Genomic DNA, 15,862 nt, shown 5'->3' with positions numbered 1-15,862 from the left:
ATTTCATCACAGTCAGTCAGTCAGTCAGTCAGTCAGTCAGTCAGTCAGTTCCACTGGGTTGGTTCTTTTCTTACACAGTCAAAGGAATGTGCACCGTTCCCGGAGTCGCTGCAATACCGGGTCGATGCGTGGAGCGGACGGAGCAAGCCCCTCTTCCGTCTCCCTGTTCCAAAAATCAGATTAATATATGGTCCTCGGGTAGAGGACGTATCAGATATTAAACTGATAAGAACAGATACTACACTTGATCTTAGCCAAAAGGCCGAGAAGCGATACCCCACAACTGCACGGGGTGCGGCGGCCCCTCTAGCGACGCCCCCCGCGCTCACATGGTTACGGGGGGAGGCGGGGCCAGCAAAAGCGGACCGCCGCCGCCGCCGCCGCCGCAAAACAAAACACCACGACGCTTGACTTTGGACAGGCAGGTGCAGCTCCGCCGAAGCAGAGCTTCCAAAAATACCGTAAACTCGGGGCAGTTCCCCTCCACGGAAATCTTTAGTAAAAGGCGAAAGATTTGTACGAGATGAAGAGAAACCCGAGCGATGGCTGCCACAGGGCACGCCGGACGGAGAGCATGAACGGCGCCGGTCGTGGACGTGAGGGTGACTCCAAGGCGTTGCCCAGTGGCAACAAGACTGCAGTATCAACATCCCCTTTAAATTTAAATGTGTAAAAAAAAAAAAAAAAAAAAAAAAAAAAAAAAAAAAAAGAGTAAAAGGGCGGGAAAACCCAAAAGGGGCCGAAAAGGGAGGTGGCGCGGTTGGCCAAAACACCTGGCAAGGACTCCTGCTGCTGCGTCTGCTCTGCTAAGGAGGATTTCATCACAGTCAGTCAGTCAGTCAGTCAGTCAGTCAGTCAGTCAGTTCCACTGGGTTGGTTCTTTTCTTACACAGTCAAAGGAATGTGCACCGTTCCCGGAGTCGCTGCAATACCGGGTCGATGCGTGGAGCGGACGGAGCAAGCCCCTCTTCCGTCTCCCTGTTCCAAAAATCAGATTAATATATGGTCCTCGGGTAGAGGACGTATCAGATATTAAACTGATAAGAACAGATTTTTTGTATTGAAGTTTATTCATACCAGATCAAATTATACAAAGCATAGTTACAGCCAGAACATGAAGAATTCAGAAAGCAGAGAAAAAGAAAAAGAGAAAAAAGAAAGGCTGCAACATACGGGCACAAATGCCCCTTTGAGAACGACTCGGGCACGCAGGCCCAGCCAAAAACAACCCCATAACACAAAACCCACCCCCCCTCCCACCTACATAACTATTACACAGTTAATTACACAAACCCACCACCAGTAACCCACTAATCCATGCCCATAGTTCGCTTCAAACTGTCCACATCCCATCCAGCAATCTGCGCAGGAGGGGGGCGACTCCCCCGTCCTGCGGTCCGCCTCTCCGTCACCGACTCCACCGAATCCATCGACTCCTCCAACTCCAGCTCCTCCGACTCACCCGTAGTCCCCATCTCCGCCACCAGGGGCAGGGAGCGTCCGAAGGCCGCCTCCCCCTCCCCCGGCCGCTGACGCCGCACCGGAGCACTCGCCGGTCCTCCACCCTCCAGGGGGCGCTTCCCAGACACCATCGCCCGCTCCGCCATCTCCTCTTCCTGGGAGGCGGTTGCCTCCGCCCAGCTCGACACCCCGACCCTCTCCTTGGCCACGCCCGGCCTGCCCTTCGACCCCGCCGACCCTCCGACCTCTGGGCGGCCATCTTGGCTGCCATGCGGCCTAGCGGTAGCCGTAGCCACCAGGCAGCCACCATGCGGCCCCGCTCCAGCTCCTCCAGCAGATACTGCGGCTCCCGTCACTCCACTCGCACCAGCCACCGCTCCCGCTCCTCCAGCAGATACTGCAGCTCCCTTCACTCCGCTCGCACCAGCCGTCACCGGTCCCGTCGACCTCCTCTCCAGCGCACCAGTCGTCGGAGGAGCCCCTGCGGGGGAAACAGAAACCCCCCCACCACCAGATAGCCCCAAAACTGCTCCCGCATAGCTCTGTCTCTTAGGGCACCTCAGAAAGAGGTGATCCTTGTCCCCACACAATGAACACTCCCTTCTCTCCCCACAGTCCTTCACCACATGCCCCACCACCCCACAACGCACGCACCGCTGCGCAACACATTCACTCCTCAAGTGCCCCTCTTCCCCACATCCCCAGCAAACAGTTGGCAAGTCTGGTAAAAACACCCTCCCACGATCCGACCCCAGAGCAAACAAATGCGGAGGCCGCAGCTGGCGGCCCTCCCCAGAAACACGAAAACGTACACTGTACCTCCACTTTCCAGTCCAAAATCCGTTTGCGTCCGTGACCTTCTCCCCTTGTGACACCGTGCTGCAGTACCGACTCAGGAACACCCGTACATCCAGCTCCAACACGTGCGGGTTGAAGACCTGCACCACCACCGCGTTGGCTGCGCTCCACACCACGCGCTTGATTCCCGTAATCCTAGCGTCTCCTTTCCCCTTCCATAATGCGACCTGTAGGTCCTCCTCCGTCTTGAAGGTGACGTCGAACCTCCCCAACGCCGGGTAATCCTGGAGACACAGCACGTCCGCTCCTGCCAGGCCCAGCACACCCTTCAGGATAATCCCTCCAAAGCCAGCCCGATCCAACTCCGCCCTCCTTCCCTCCGGGATCAGATACCGAATCGCATGCTTCGGTATCCCCTTCGTCGCATCCGTCACGTCCACAGTCGCCATCTCGGTTAGTCCAAGTGATAAGAACAGATACTACACTTGATCTTAGCCAAAAGGCCGAGAAGCGATACCCCACAACTGCACGGGGTGCGGCGGCCCCTCTAGCGACGCCCCCCGCGCTCACATGGTTACGGGGGGAGGCGGGGCCAGCAAAAGCGGACCGCCGCCGCCGCCGCCGCCGCAAAACAAAACACCACGACGCTTGACTTTGGACAGGCAGGTGCAGCTCCGCCGAAGCAGAGCTTCCAAAAATACCGTAAACTCGGGGCAGTTCCCCTCCACGGAAATCTTTAGTAAAAGGCGAAAGATTTGTACGAGATGAAGAGAAACCCGAGCGATGGCTGCCACAGGGCACGCCGGACGGAGAGCATGAACGGCGCCGGTCGTGGACGTGAGGGTGACTCCAAGGCGTTGCCCAGTGGCAACAAGACTGCAGTATCAACATCCCCTTTAAATTTAAATGTGTAAAAAAAAAAAAAAAAAAAAAAAAAAAAAAAAAAAAAAGAGTAAAAGGGCGGGAAAACCCAAAAGGGGCCGAAAAGGGAGGTGGCGCGGTTGGCCAAAACACCTGGCAAGGACTCCTGCTGCTGCGTCTGCTCTGCTAAGGAGGATTTCATCACAGTCAGTCAGTCAGTCAGTCAGTCAGTCAGTCAGTCAGTTCCACTGGGTTGGTTCTTTTCTTACACAGTCAAAGGAATGTGCACCGTTCCCGGAGTCGCTGCAATACCGGGTCGATGCGTGGAGCGGACGGAGCAAGCCCCTCTTCCGTCTCCCTGTTCCAAAAATCAGATTAATATATGGTCCTCGGGTAGAGGACGTATCAGATATTAAACTGATAAGAACAGATACTACACTTGATCTTAGCCAAAAGGCCGAGAAGCGATACCCCACAACTGCACGGGGTGCGGCGGCCCCTCTAGCGACGCCCCCCGCGCTCACATGGTTACGGGGGGAGGCGGGGCCAGCAAAAGCGGACCGCCGCCGCCGCCGCCGCCGCAAAACAAAACACCACGACGCTTGACTTTGGACAGGCAGGTGCAGCTCCGCCGAAGCAGAGCTTCCAAAAATACCGTAAACTCGGGGCAGTTCCCCTCCACGGAAATCTTTAGTAAAAGGCGAAAGATTTGTACGAGATGAAGAGAAACCCGAGCGATGGCTGCCACAGGGCACGCCGGACGGAGAGCATGAACGGCGCCGGTCGTGGACGTGAGGGTGACTCCAAGGCGTTGCCCAGTGGCAACAAGACTGCAGTATCAACATCCCCTTTAAATTTAAATGTGTAAAAAAAAAAAAAAAAAAAAAAAAAAAAAAAAAAAAAAGAGTAAAAGGGCGGGAAAACCCAAAAGGGGCCGAAAAGGGAGGTGGCGCGGTTGGCCAAAACACCTGGCAAGGACTCCTGCTGCTGCGTCTGCTCTGCTAAGGAGGATTTCATCACAGTCAGTCAGTCAGTCAGTCAGTCAGTCAGTCAGTCAGTTCCACTGGGTTGGTTCTTTTCTTACACAGTCAAAGGAATGTGCACCGTTCCCGGAGTCGCTGCAATACCGGGTCGATGCGTGGAGCGGACGGAGCAAGCCCCTCTTCCGTCTCCCTGTTCCAAAAATCAGATTAATATATGGTCCTCGGGTAGAGGACGTATCAGATATTAAACTGATAAGAACAGATACTACACTTGATCTTAGCCAAAAGGCCGAGAAGCGATACCCCACAACTGCACGGGGTGCGGCGGCCCCTCTAGCGACGCCCCCCGCGCTCACATGGTTACGGGGGGAGGCGGGGCCAGCAAAAGCGGACCGCCGCCGCCGCCGCCGCCGCAAAACAAAACACCACGACGCTTGACTTTGGACAGGCAGGTGCAGCTCCGCCGAAGCAGAGCTTCCAAAAATACCGTAAACTCGGGGCAGTTCCCCTCCACGGAAATCTTTAGTAAAAGGCGAAAGATTTGTACGAGATGAAGAGAAACCCGAGCGATGGCTGCCACAGGGCACGCCGGACGGAGAGCATGAACGGCGCCGGTCGTGGACGTGAGGGTGACTCCAAGGCGTTGCCCAGTGGCAACAAGACTGCAGTATCAACATCCCCTTTAAATTTAAATGTGTAAAAAAAAAAAAAAAAAAGAGTAAAAGGGCGGGAAAACCCAAAAGGGGCCGAAAAGGGAGGTGGCGCGGTTGGCCAAAACACCTGGCAAGGACTCCTGCTGCTGCGTCTGCTCTGCTAAGGAGGATTTCATCACAGTCAGTCAGTCAGTCAGTCAGTCAGTCAGTCAGTCAGTTCCACTGGGTTGGTTCTTTTCTTACACAGTCAAAGGAATGTGCACCGTTCCCGGAGTCGCTGCAATACCGGGTCGATGCGTGGAGCGGACGGAGCAAGCCCCTCTTCCGTCTCCCTGTTCCAAAAATCAGATTAATATATGGTCCTCGGGTAGAGGACGTATCAGATATTAAACTGATAAGAACAGATACTACACTTGATCTTAGCCAAAAGGCCGAGAAGCGATACCCCACAACTGCACGGGGTGCGGCGGCCCCTCTAGCGACGCCCCCCGCGCTCACATGGTTACGGGGGGAGGCGGGGCCAGCAAAAGCGGACCGCCGCCGCCGCCGCCGCCGCAAAACAAAACACCACGACGCTTGACTTTGGACAGGCAGGTGCAGCTCCGCCGAAGCAGAGCTTCCAAAAATACCGTAAACTCGGGGCAGTTCCCCTCCACGGAAATCTTTAGTAAAAGGCGAAAGATTTGTACGAGATGAAGAGAAACCCGAGCGATGGCTGCCACAGGGCACGCCGGACGGAGAGCATGAACGGCGCCGGTCGTGGACGTGAGGGTGACTCCAAGGCGTTGCCCAGTGGCAACAAGACTGCAGTATCAACATCCCCTTTAAATTTAAATGTGTAAAAAAAAAAAAAAAAAAAAAAAAAAAAAAAAAAAAAAGAGTAAAAGGGCGGGAAAACCCAAAAGGGGCCGAAAAGGGAGGTGGCGCGGTTGGCCAAAACACCTGGCAAGGACTCCTGCTGCTGCGTCTGCTCTGCTAAGGAGGATTTCATCACAGTCAGTCAGTCAGTCAGTCAGTCAGTCAGTCAGTCAGTTCCACTGGGTTGGTTCTTTTCTTACACAGTCAAAGGAATGTGCACCGTTCCCGGAGTCGCTGCAATACCGGGTCGATGCGTGGAGCGGACGGAGCAAGCCCCTCTTCCGTCTCCCTGTTCCAAAAATCAGATTAATATATGGTCCTCGGGTAGAGGACGTATCAGATATTAAACTGATAAGAACAGATTTTTTTTTTTTTTTTTTTTTTTTTTTTTTTATTGAATATAAACAGAGCACAGCAGCCTTGAAACTACAACACACAGGAGATACACATATAATACACACAACACACAAAAGATACAGAAGGAAGTTAATTTAAGCTAGACTAGAGGCTGCCACCATAAACAATAACACATAATCACAAGGGCCCAGGCACGCAGGCCCGGCCAAACACAGCAAAAACCAACCCACCCACAAACTTTAATCCACCCCAACCCTCACAAAACATACATCAACCCAGCACAAACACAACCTCCCCATCACTTCTCCTCCCCACCACCAGGACCCGACTAGTCCATACCCAAAGTCCGTTTCAAGCTGTCCACATCCCATCCCACCAGCTGGGCAGGGGGGGTGGGAGAAACCACCCCCCCAGCAGGCAACACCTCCCGCACAGAGCCCGCCGAGCTATCCGTTCCGTCCGGCTCCACCACCACCTGACCACTCGCAGTACCAGGCCCGGCCTCCGGGGGCAACGAAGGACCGGGGACCAACGCCCCCGTCCGCAGACGCCTCACCGGAGTGTCATCCGGACCCCCATCCTCCAGGGGGCGCTTCCCAGCCATCTCCGCCATACCTGCCATCTCCACTTCCTGCGATTCGGTATGCTCCGCCCAATCTCCAACCGTCTTCCTCTCCACCTCGGCAGCGACTCCTCCCACCGTCTGCATGGCAGCCATGTGCTTCCCCATCCCTTTGTCTCCCAGTCGGCCATCTTGGCGGCCATGCGGCGCATCCTTCAACGTGCCTCCAGTCCCTCCAGGTCCTTCCAACACAGGCGAAACTGCCACCGGCACCACTTTGGGAGCCGGGGCAACAACCTGCAACACAGTACCCCCAGCAACCTGCCTCCCACCACCACCAGACACAGCAATAGACCCACCAGCCACCACCCCAGCATAACTACTCCTTTTCGGACATGACACAAACAAATGGTCCCCCTTCCCACACAAATTACAAGTCCTTGCAGCCTTACAAACATTGGCTAAATGCCCCACAGTCCCACACCGATAGCACGGCTTAGCCTTACACTCACCCCGCAAATGTCCACGCTGTCCACAAGTCCAGCAAGTGTTCGGCAGTTGAGGCACAAACAACCTGCCGCGGTCTGCCCCCAACGCGAACTCATGAGGCGGAATCATCCACTCTCCATTCGGCCGCAGATGAAACGTCACTCGATACCTCCTCTTCCCCGTCCAAAATCCAAACTCGTCCACGATCTTCTCCCCCTCAGCAATCCGGCTACAATACCTCTCCAAAAACGACCTGATGTCCTTCTCCAGCACGTGCGGGTTGAAGACATGGATCACCACCGTGTACATCTCCTCTCCAAACTCCCAACCGCACTTCCACAGCACGTTGTCGTCATCCCGCTTCCGGATCTCCTGCCATCGCCTCATCGTCGCATGCAGAAAGGACACCTCCCGAAACGTCACCTCGTACTGAAAAGGCGGCCGAGCAGCCTGCAGACACAGGACCTCCTTTCCCGACAGCCCCAGCTCATCCCTCAGGATCTTCTCTGCCACGAAGCCACGGGTCACCTCCACACCTAAATCCACCGGAAACTCCAGCCGGAGGGTGCAAGCACCCACCCCCAGTGACATCGCCTTCTTCTTGGCAAGCGCAGATACTACACTTGATCTTAGCCAAAAGGCCGAGAAGCGATACCCCACAACTGCACGGGGTGCGGCGGCCCCTCTAGCGACGCCCCCCGCGCTCACATGGTTACGGGGGGAGGCGGGGCCAGCAAAAGCGGACCGCCGCCGCCGCCGCCGCCGCAAAACAAAACACCACGACGCTTGACTTTGGACAGGCAGGTGCAGCTCCGCCGAAGCAGAGCTTCCAAAAATACCGTAAACTCGGGGCAGTTCCCCTCCACGGAAATCTTTAGTAAAAGGCGAAAGATTTGTACGAGATGAAGAGAAACCCGAGCGATGGCTGCCACAGGGCACGCCGGACGGAGAGCATGAACGGCGCCGGTCGTGGACGTGAGGGTGACTCCAAGGCGTTGCCCAGTGGCAACAAGACTGCAGTATCAACATCCCCTTTAAATTTAAATGTGTAAAAAAAAAAAAAAAAAAAAAAAAAAAAAAAAAAAAAAAAAAGAGTAAAAGGGCGGGAAAACCCAAAAGGGGCCGAAAAGGGAGGTGGCGCGGTTGGCCAAAACACCTGGCAAGGACTCCTGCTGCTGCGTCTGCTCTGCTAAGGAGGATTTCATCACAGTCAGTCAGTCAGTCAGTCAGTCAGTCAGTCAGTCAGTTCCACTGGGTTGGTTCTTTTCTTACACAGTCAAAGGAATGTGCACCGTTCCCGGAGTCGCTGCAATACCGGGTCGATGCGTGGAGCGGACGGAGCAAGCCCCTCTTCCGTCTCCCTGTTCCAAAAATCAGATTAATATATGGTCCTCGGGTAGAGGACGTATCAGATATTAAACTGATAAGAACAGATTTTTTTTTTTTTTTTTTTTTTTTTTATTCACATATTATGCGAAGCGGATCAGATAAATCAGATCAAGAACAAACCATACAGTAATCCATACAGACAACCATAAAAACCATAGCAAACCACCCATCGTCTCCAACATACGCACGTACTAGGGCTATAGCATGTCCCACAAGACTTTATTCAGCCCATTTCACAAAGCTACAAAAAAAATCACAAGCCCATCACCAAACACACATCACAACACAAAGTCATGACTTCTAGGCTCCACCAGAACAGTAGTAGCCTTCACATTGTAATCATCGCACCCCAGAAGAGAATCCGGGGAGGCCCCGCCTCCAGCCACCACGACACAACTGGCCTTGGCGCCCACGGCCTCCATATCATCGCCGTCGACCTTGCAAACACACCTCAGTCACTTCCACTTGACTCGACCATGCCCGTCAACTGCTTCAAATTCTTCTCATCCCAGCCCAGAAGCAAATCCGCGCCGACCACCAACTCCTCGCCGGGCCTGCCGTCATCAACCTCGATCTCCTCCTCGCTGTCGTCATCGCCATCATCTTCCTCCAGGGGGGTGACCTGGCCAAACACCTGCACTGTCTGGCACGACCTGAGGCGGCGCACCGGAGTCTCCTCCGACCCGCTGTCCTCCAGGGGGCGCTTCCCTGTAGCTGGTGCCACTCCTGTGATCACCACCTCCTCATCGAAGGGGCAATCAGCCCACGACCTAGGTGAAACCTCTCTCGCCGACTCATCCACAGCAACACCAGAACACGTCTCCTCAGCCACAGCCTGGGGGGGGTCAGCCCGAGGTCCAGGAGAAACCACGGGAACACCAGAACACGTCTCCTCGGCCACCGCCTGTGGGGAATCAGCCGTAGGCCCAGGGGAAAGCACACTAACAACATTAACAGCCTGGGGAGCTGCAAACTGAGATGAACCCTCCGGGGCGGGAACAGAGGGCCTCTCAGCAGCAGCTCCATGTGCACTCACCACCTGCTCGCTGCTAGCCACCATCTTTGCTACCACATGGCTCACCACCTGCTCATCGTTAGCCGCCATCTTAGCGACCGCATGGCCGCCGTCAGACAAAGGATCAGCAAGCCTCGAAAGAGTCCTCCCGGGGGGCATAGGGGACTCCTCTCCAGCAGCCGACCGCACGTCCGTCGGTCCTCGACCCTCAGACTTTTCACGACCCACAGCAGCTCTCCTTCGACCTGGGCAAGCTCTAAACAGGTGCTCCGCAGACCCACAAAGACTGCAGGTCTTCGGAGCCAAACATTTCGCCGCCATGTGCTCCGTAGAGCCGCAATGGCGACACCTGGTTACTTTGCAGTCCTCTCTTACATGTCCATTCTCCCCACACTTCCAACAACCCCCAGGCCTCCCAGGGACAAACAAGTAGCCCCTGTCTGGCCCCAAGGCGAAGGACTGGGGAGGCGAAGCCCCCGCTTTAAAGCGCACTTTAAACCTTCTCCTTCCCGTCCAGAAACCCCTTGAATCAGTCACTTTAGCACCCTCTCTCACATCACGGCAATACCTCTTCAAAAAAGCAACAATATCTTCTTCTAACACAAAAGGATTGAACATGTGCACAAAAACATGAGTCTCTGACGAAAAAAACACCATCCCCTTAAAACAATCCGCATGTAACTTCTCATTAATCCTCTTCTTAGCCATTTCAAAAAACATTTCAGTCCGAAAAGTAACATCAAACGTACCTTGAGGCCGATACTCCTGCAAGCAAAGGACCTCCCGCACTCCCAAATCCAAAGTGTCCAGCAAAACCTTGTCCGAAAAGTACTCCCTCTTCATCTCCGTCCTCCTGCTCACCGGAACCACAAAACGGATCGTGTTCCTCAATCTCAATGGGCCCAACGTCCCCATCGCCTTCCCGTCGCGTGAACGATATGCTCCACTTGATCTTAGCCAAAAGGCCGAGAAGCGATACCCCACAACTGCACGGGGTGCGGCGGCCCCTCTAGCGACGCCCCCCGCGCTCACATGGTTACGGGGGGAGGCGGGGCCAGCAAAAGCGGACCGCCGCCGCCGCCGCCGCCGCAAAACAAAACACCACGACGCTTGACTTTGGACAGGCAGGTGCAGCTCCGCCGAAGCAGAGCTTCCAAAAATACCGTAAACTCGGGGCAGTTCCCCTCCACGGAAATCTTTAGTAAAAGGCGAAAGATTTGTACGAGATGAAGAGAAACCCGAGCGATGGCTGCCACAGGGCACGCCGGACGGAGAGCATGAACGGCGCCGGTCGTGGACGTGAGGGTGACTCCAAGGCGTTGCCCAGTGGCAACAAGACTGCAGTATCAACATCCCCTTTAAATTTAAATGTGTAAAAAAAAAAAAAAAAAAAAAAAAAAAAAAAAAAAAAAGAGTAAAAGGGCGGGAAAACCCAAAAGGGGCCGAAAAGGGAGGTGGCGCGGTTGGCCAAAACACCTGGCAAGGACTCCTGCTGCTGCGTCTGCTCTGCTAAGGAGGATTTCATCACAGTCAGTCAGTCAGTCAGTCAGTCAGTCAGTCAGTCAGTTCCACTGGGTTGGTTCTTTTCTTACACAGTCAAAGGAATGTGCACCGTTCCCGGAGTCGCTGCAATACCGGGTCGATGCGTGGAGCGGACGGAGCAAGCCCCTCTTCCGTCTCCCTGTTCCAAAAATCAGATTAATATATGGTCCTCGGGTAGAGGACGTATCAGATATTAAACTGATAAGAACAGATACTACACTTGATCTTAGCCAAAAGGCCGAGAAGCGATACCCCACAACTGCACGGGGTGCGGCGGCCCCTCTAGCGACGCCCCCCGCGCTCACATGGTTACGGGGGGAGGCGGGGCCAGCAAAAGCGGACCGCCGCCGCCGCCGCCGCCGCAAAACAAAACACCACGACGCTTGACTTTGGACAGGCAGGTGCAGCTCCGCCGAAGCAGAGCTTCCAAAAATACCGTAAACTCGGGGCAGTTCCCCTCCACGGAAATCTTTAGTAAAAGGCGAAAGATTTGTACGAGATGAAGAGAAACCCGAGCGATGGCTGCCACAGGGCACGCCGGACGGAGAGCATGAACGGCGCCGGTCGTGGACGTGAGGGTGACTCCAAGGCGTTGCCCAGTGGCAACAAGACTGCAGTATCAACATCCCCTTTAAATTTAAATGTGTAAAAAAAAAAAAAAAAAAAAAAAAAAAAAAAAAAAAAAAGAGTAAAAGGGCGGGAAAACCCAAAAGGGGCCGAAAAGGGAGGTGGCGCGGTTGGCCAAAACACCTGGCAAGGACTCCTGCTGCTGCGTCTGCTCTGCTAAGGAGGATTTCATCACAGTCAGTCAGTCAGTCAGTCAGTCAGTCAGTCAGTCAGTTCCACTGGGTTGGTTCTTTTCTTACACAGTCAAAGGAATGTGCACCGTTCCCGGAGTCGCTGCAATACCGGGTCGATGCGTGGAGCGGACGGAGCAAGCCCCTCTTCCGTCTCCCTGTTCCAAAAATCAGATTAATATATGGTCCTCGGGTAGAGGACGTATCAGATATTAAACTGATAAGAACAGATACTACACTTGATCTTAGCCAAAAGGCCGAGAAGCGATACCCCACAACTGCACGGGGTGCGGCGGCCCCTCTAGCGACGCCCCCCGCGCTCACATGGTTACGGGGGGAGGCGGGGCCAGCAAAAGCGGACCGCCGCCGCCGCCGCCGCCGCAAAACAAAACACCACGACGCTTGACTTTGGACAGGCAGGTGCAGCTCCGCCGAAGCAGAGCTTCCAAAAATACCGTAAACTCGGGGCAGTTCCCCTCCACGGAAATCTTTAGTAAAAGGCGAAAGATTTGTACGAGATGAAGAGAAACCCGAGCGATGGCTGCCACAGGGCACGCCGGACGGAGAGCATGAACGGCGCCGGTCGTGGACGTGAGGGTGACTCCAAGGCGTTGCCCAGTGGCAACAAGACTGCAGTATCAACATCCCCTTTAAATTTAAATGTGTAAAAAAAAAAAAAAAAAAAAAAAAAAAAAAAAAAAAAAAAAAGAGTAAAAGGGCGGGAAAACCCAAAAGGGGCCGAAAAGGGAGGTGGCGCGGTTGGCCAAAACACCTGGCAAGGACTCCTGCTGCTGCGTCTGCTCTGCTAAGGAGGATTTCATCACAGTCAGTCAGTCAGTCAGTCAGTCAGTCAGTCAGTCAGTTCCACTGGGTTGGTTCTTTTCTTACACAGTCAAAGGAATGTGCACCGTTCCCGGAGTCGCTGCAATACCGGGTCGATGCGTGGAGCGGACGGAGCAAGCCCCTCTTCCGTCTCCCTGTTCCAAAAATCAGATTAATATATGGTCCTCGGGTAGAGGACGTATCAGATATTAAACTGATAAGAACAGATTTTTTTTTATATTCGTTTATTTCATAACCCAAATCAAACAATCATACAGGTATGTCCCCCATGGACAACCAAAATTACCAGAAAGGAAATCCAAAATTTAAAAAAATACAAAAACCAGCATAGCCACCGGGACCTAGCCCGGGCAAGGGCCAGCCCCCCTAGGGGGACCCCCCCAAAATAAAAGGCCCGAAGGCCAGACACACAAACATAAAACCAACCTACAAACAAGGGCATTATACACTCCAACCCATCAACCAACACTCTCCCAACCCCAAGTCCATCTTTAATCCTCCCCGAAAACCCAACATGCACTTCCCCACATCGCCCACCAGGGGGCGCCAGAACAAAAAAAAAAAAAAAAAAAACGATCATCACAATACCACAGCATAACACCCCATTCCCCAAAACCCACTCCCAACAACAACCACAGCAACATCCCAACACACCCCACAACCCCAATCAGTCCAACATCCCAGTAGTCCTTTTCAAATTGGCCTCATCCCACCCCAGCAAGTCCCCCGAAGAAGGGGGAGAAGGGGAAGGACGCCCCTCCCTCACAGAGCCTGTCGACCCGTCCGACTCCTCCTCGCCACTAGATGCCGCCACCTCCATGGACCCAACACCACCGTCCTCCACCAGCAGGACCTCCGACCTGTTAGAGACAGAGACCCCGCCCCCAACCTTGCACCGGCGGACCGGAGTCCCCGGCGAACCACCTTCACTCCCGTCCTGCAGGGGGCGCTTCACTGCCCCCGACGCCTTCGCCGCCAGCTCTGCCATCTCCGCTTCCTGGGAAGCAGAGGCCTCCGCCCAGTCGTCCACTCTCCGCCCACCAGCACCAGCCACAAGGCGGCCATCTTGATTGCCATGCGGCCTAGCCGTAGCCTTAGCCACCAAGCAGCCATCTTGGCTACCTAGCTGCCCAGCTCCCGAACCACCGAGAGACGCCGCAGGCGCCTCCACTCCACTCGCTCTTGCCCCCGTCGCACCAGCCGGCACCGTCTTCACCCCCGCGGGCACAGAAGAGGCCCCCACCGGCACAGTGGAAGCCCCCCCCTGTCGCACCAGCCGCTCAGCCTCCTGGAACTTCTTCCACTTGGCACAAGCCGCAGGTACATGATCTGTCCCCCCACAATACTCACAGCCCTTCAACACAGCAGCCACGTAGCTCCTCCGCTTGCCACAGCCCCCAAAAAGATGATCCGTCGCCCCACACAAAGAACATTCCCTCAACTTCTTACAGTCCTTCACCAAGTGTTCCTTCGACCCACACCGCAAACAAGCCAGCACAGTACATTGACTCCGCAAATGCCCCACACTCCCACAACCCCAACACTCACCCGGCAAGTCCGGAATGACAATCCTCCCTCTGTCAGACCCCAGCATGAAGGCGTAGGGAGGCCTCACCTGGCGATCCCCCTCTGACCGAAACAGCACGTAATACGACCACTTCCCCGTCCAGAAGCCGTTGACATCCACGACCCGCCGTCCCTGTGGCACCTCCGCGCAGTACCGCCCCAACAGACAACGGACATCCTCCTCCAGCACGTGGGGGTTGAAGACCTGCACCACCACGATATGCCTCGGACGCCAGTACCTCATTCGAAGTCCAGACTCCACAGTGCCAACCCGTAGACCTTCCCCAGCCTCCTTCCACTGCTGAACCGCGGCCAACATGTCCACCGGCGACCGGAAGGTCACGTCGAAGCCCACCGCCGTCGCCAGCAGGCACAACACCTCCTTATCCGTTGCCCTCAGCAACCCCTTCACGATCGCCGCTCCAAACAGCTCCCTGGAAAACTCCTCCCTCCGCCGCTTCGGGATACAGAACTGCATAGTGTACTTCGGCATCACCTCCCTCGCATCCGCCTCAGTCACCGCCATCGCTATCTCGGGTAGTCCACCTGATAAGAACAGATACTACACTTGATCTTAGCCAAAAGGCCGAGAAGCGATACCCCACAACTGCACGGGGTGCGGCGGCCCCTCTAGCGACGCCCCCCGCGCTCACATGGTTACGGGGGGAGGCGGGGCCAGCAAAAGCGGACCGCCGCCGCCGCCGCCGCCGCAAAACAAAACACCACGACGCTTGACTTTGGACAGGCAGGTGCAGCTCCGCCGAAGCAGAGCTTCCAAAAATACCGTAAACTCGGGGCAGTTCCCCTCCACGGAAATCTTTAGTAAAAGGCGAAAGATTTGTACGAGATGAAGAGAAACCCGAGCGATGGCTGCCACAGGGCACGCCGGACGGAGAGCATGAACGGCGCCGGTCGTGGACGTGAGGGTGACTCCAAGGCGTTGCCCAGTGGCAACAAGACTGCAGTATCAACATCCCCTTTAAATTTAAATGTGTAAAAAAAAAAAAAAAAAAAAAAAAAAAAAAAAAAAAAAAGAGTAAAAGGGCGGGAAAACCCAAAAGGGGCCGAAAAGGGAGGTGGCGCGGTTGGCCAAAACACCTGGCAAGGACTCCTGCTGCTGCGTCTGCTCTGCTAAGGAGGATTTCATCACAGTCAGTCAGTCAGTCAGTCAGTCAGTCAGTCAGTCAGTTCCACTGGGTTGGTTCTTTTCTTACACAGTCAAAGGAATGTGCACCGTTCCCGGAGTCGCTGCAATACCGGGTCGATGCGTGGAGCGGACGGAGCAAGCCCCTCTTCCGTCTCCCTGTTCCAAAAATCAGATTAATATATGGTCCTCGGGTAGAGGACGTATCAGATATTAAACTGATAAGAACAGATACTACACTTGATCTTAGCCAAAAGGCCGAGAAGCGATACCCCACAACTGCACGGGGTGCGGCGGCCCCTCTAGCGACGCCCCCCGCGCTCACATGGTTACGGGGGGAGGCGGGGCCAGCAAAAGCGGACCGCCGCCGCCGCCGCCGCCGCAAAACAAAACACCACGACGCTTGACTTTGGACAGGCAGGTGCAGCTCCGCCGAAGCAGAGCTTCCAAAAATACCGTAAACTCGGGGCAGTTCCCCTCCACGGAAATCTTTAGTAAAAGGCGAAAGATTTGTACGAGATGAAGAGAAACCCGAGCGATGGCT

At 54.9% G+C, this 15,862-nt stretch overlaps 19 non-coding genes and 6 pseudogenes across 19 annotated transcripts; all 25 read right to left on the bottom strand.

Moving 5' to 3' along the window:
- Positions 1 to 83: 83 nt before the first annotated feature.
- Positions 84 to 274, bottom strand: LOC121682695. Its single transcript, XR_006022644.1, has one exon. It is a non-coding gene; the product is annotated as a U2 spliceosomal RNA (small nuclear RNA).
- A 155-nt stretch (positions 275 to 429) lies between these two features.
- LOC121680809 lies at positions 430 to 543 on the bottom strand. The gene has a single exon (XR_006021830.1). It is a non-coding gene; the product is annotated as a U5 spliceosomal RNA (small nuclear RNA).
- A 355-nt stretch (positions 544 to 898) lies between these two features.
- Positions 899 to 1,090, bottom strand: LOC121683686. The gene has a single exon (XR_006022873.1). It is a non-coding gene; the product is annotated as a U2 spliceosomal RNA (small nuclear RNA).
- A 1,553-nt stretch (positions 1,091 to 2,643) lies between these two features.
- LOC121684409 lies at positions 2,644 to 2,774 on the bottom strand (annotated as a pseudogene).
- Positions 2,775 to 2,929: 155 nt separating this feature from the next.
- LOC121680805 lies at positions 2,930 to 3,043 on the bottom strand. The gene has a single exon (XR_006021829.1). It is a non-coding gene; the product is annotated as a U5 spliceosomal RNA (small nuclear RNA).
- A 355-nt stretch (positions 3,044 to 3,398) lies between these two features.
- Positions 3,399 to 3,589, bottom strand: LOC121682684. Its single transcript, XR_006022643.1, has one exon. It is a non-coding gene; the product is annotated as a U2 spliceosomal RNA (small nuclear RNA).
- Positions 3,590 to 3,744: 155 nt separating this feature from the next.
- Positions 3,745 to 3,858, bottom strand: LOC121680797. The gene has a single exon (XR_006021826.1). It is a non-coding gene; the product is annotated as a U5 spliceosomal RNA (small nuclear RNA).
- A 355-nt stretch (positions 3,859 to 4,213) lies between these two features.
- On the bottom strand, positions 4,214 to 4,404 carry LOC121682673. Its single transcript, XR_006022642.1, has one exon. It is a non-coding gene; the product is annotated as a U2 spliceosomal RNA (small nuclear RNA).
- Positions 4,405 to 4,559: 155 nt separating this feature from the next.
- On the bottom strand, positions 4,560 to 4,673 carry LOC121680789. The gene has a single exon (XR_006021821.1). It is a non-coding gene; the product is annotated as a U5 spliceosomal RNA (small nuclear RNA).
- Positions 4,674 to 5,008: 335 nt separating this feature from the next.
- LOC121682662 lies at positions 5,009 to 5,199 on the bottom strand. The gene has a single exon (XR_006022641.1). It is a non-coding gene; the product is annotated as a U2 spliceosomal RNA (small nuclear RNA).
- A 155-nt stretch (positions 5,200 to 5,354) lies between these two features.
- Positions 5,355 to 5,468, bottom strand: LOC121680783. The gene has a single exon (XR_006021819.1). It is a non-coding gene; the product is annotated as a U5 spliceosomal RNA (small nuclear RNA).
- Positions 5,469 to 5,823: 355 nt separating this feature from the next.
- LOC121684140 lies at positions 5,824 to 6,026 on the bottom strand (annotated as a pseudogene).
- Positions 6,027 to 7,582: 1,556 nt separating this feature from the next.
- Positions 7,583 to 7,675, bottom strand: LOC121684738 (annotated as a pseudogene).
- A 155-nt stretch (positions 7,676 to 7,830) lies between these two features.
- LOC121680775 lies at positions 7,831 to 7,944 on the bottom strand. The gene has a single exon (XR_006021816.1). It is a non-coding gene; the product is annotated as a U5 spliceosomal RNA (small nuclear RNA).
- A 359-nt stretch (positions 7,945 to 8,303) lies between these two features.
- Positions 8,304 to 8,520, bottom strand: LOC121684216 (annotated as a pseudogene).
- Positions 8,521 to 10,558: 2,038 nt separating this feature from the next.
- On the bottom strand, positions 10,559 to 10,672 carry LOC121680770. The gene has a single exon (XR_006021815.1). It is a non-coding gene; the product is annotated as a U5 spliceosomal RNA (small nuclear RNA).
- A 355-nt stretch (positions 10,673 to 11,027) lies between these two features.
- Positions 11,028 to 11,218, bottom strand: LOC121682651. Its single transcript, XR_006022640.1, has one exon. It is a non-coding gene; the product is annotated as a U2 spliceosomal RNA (small nuclear RNA).
- A 155-nt stretch (positions 11,219 to 11,373) lies between these two features.
- LOC121680766 lies at positions 11,374 to 11,487 on the bottom strand. The gene has a single exon (XR_006021814.1). It is a non-coding gene; the product is annotated as a U5 spliceosomal RNA (small nuclear RNA).
- A 356-nt stretch (positions 11,488 to 11,843) lies between these two features.
- Positions 11,844 to 12,034, bottom strand: LOC121682640. Its single transcript, XR_006022639.1, has one exon. It is a non-coding gene; the product is annotated as a U2 spliceosomal RNA (small nuclear RNA).
- Positions 12,035 to 12,189: 155 nt separating this feature from the next.
- Positions 12,190 to 12,303, bottom strand: LOC121680762. Its single transcript, XR_006021813.1, has one exon. It is a non-coding gene; the product is annotated as a U5 spliceosomal RNA (small nuclear RNA).
- Positions 12,304 to 12,662: 359 nt separating this feature from the next.
- LOC121683614 lies at positions 12,663 to 12,869 on the bottom strand (annotated as a pseudogene).
- Positions 12,870 to 14,650: 1,781 nt separating this feature from the next.
- LOC121684426 lies at positions 14,651 to 14,772 on the bottom strand (annotated as a pseudogene).
- Positions 14,773 to 14,927: 155 nt separating this feature from the next.
- On the bottom strand, positions 14,928 to 15,041 carry LOC121680749. The gene has a single exon (XR_006021806.1). It is a non-coding gene; the product is annotated as a U5 spliceosomal RNA (small nuclear RNA).
- Positions 15,042 to 15,397: 356 nt separating this feature from the next.
- Positions 15,398 to 15,588, bottom strand: LOC121682629. Its single transcript, XR_006022638.1, has one exon. It is a non-coding gene; the product is annotated as a U2 spliceosomal RNA (small nuclear RNA).
- Positions 15,589 to 15,743: 155 nt separating this feature from the next.
- LOC121680743 lies at positions 15,744 to 15,857 on the bottom strand. The gene has a single exon (XR_006021805.1). It is a non-coding gene; the product is annotated as a U5 spliceosomal RNA (small nuclear RNA).
- Between the last annotated feature and the right edge of the window lie 5 nt (positions 15,858 to 15,862).

The sequence above is a fragment of the Alosa sapidissima genome, chromosome 1 (genome assembly GCF_018492685.1).
Source record: "Alosa sapidissima isolate fAloSap1 chromosome 1, fAloSap1.pri, whole genome shotgun sequence".
Taxonomy (NCBI): Eukaryota; Metazoa; Chordata; class Actinopteri; order Clupeiformes; family Clupeidae; genus Alosa; species Alosa sapidissima.
Note: the sequence above shows the minus strand (reverse complement) of the source record. Positions and strands in the feature narration are given on the sequence as shown.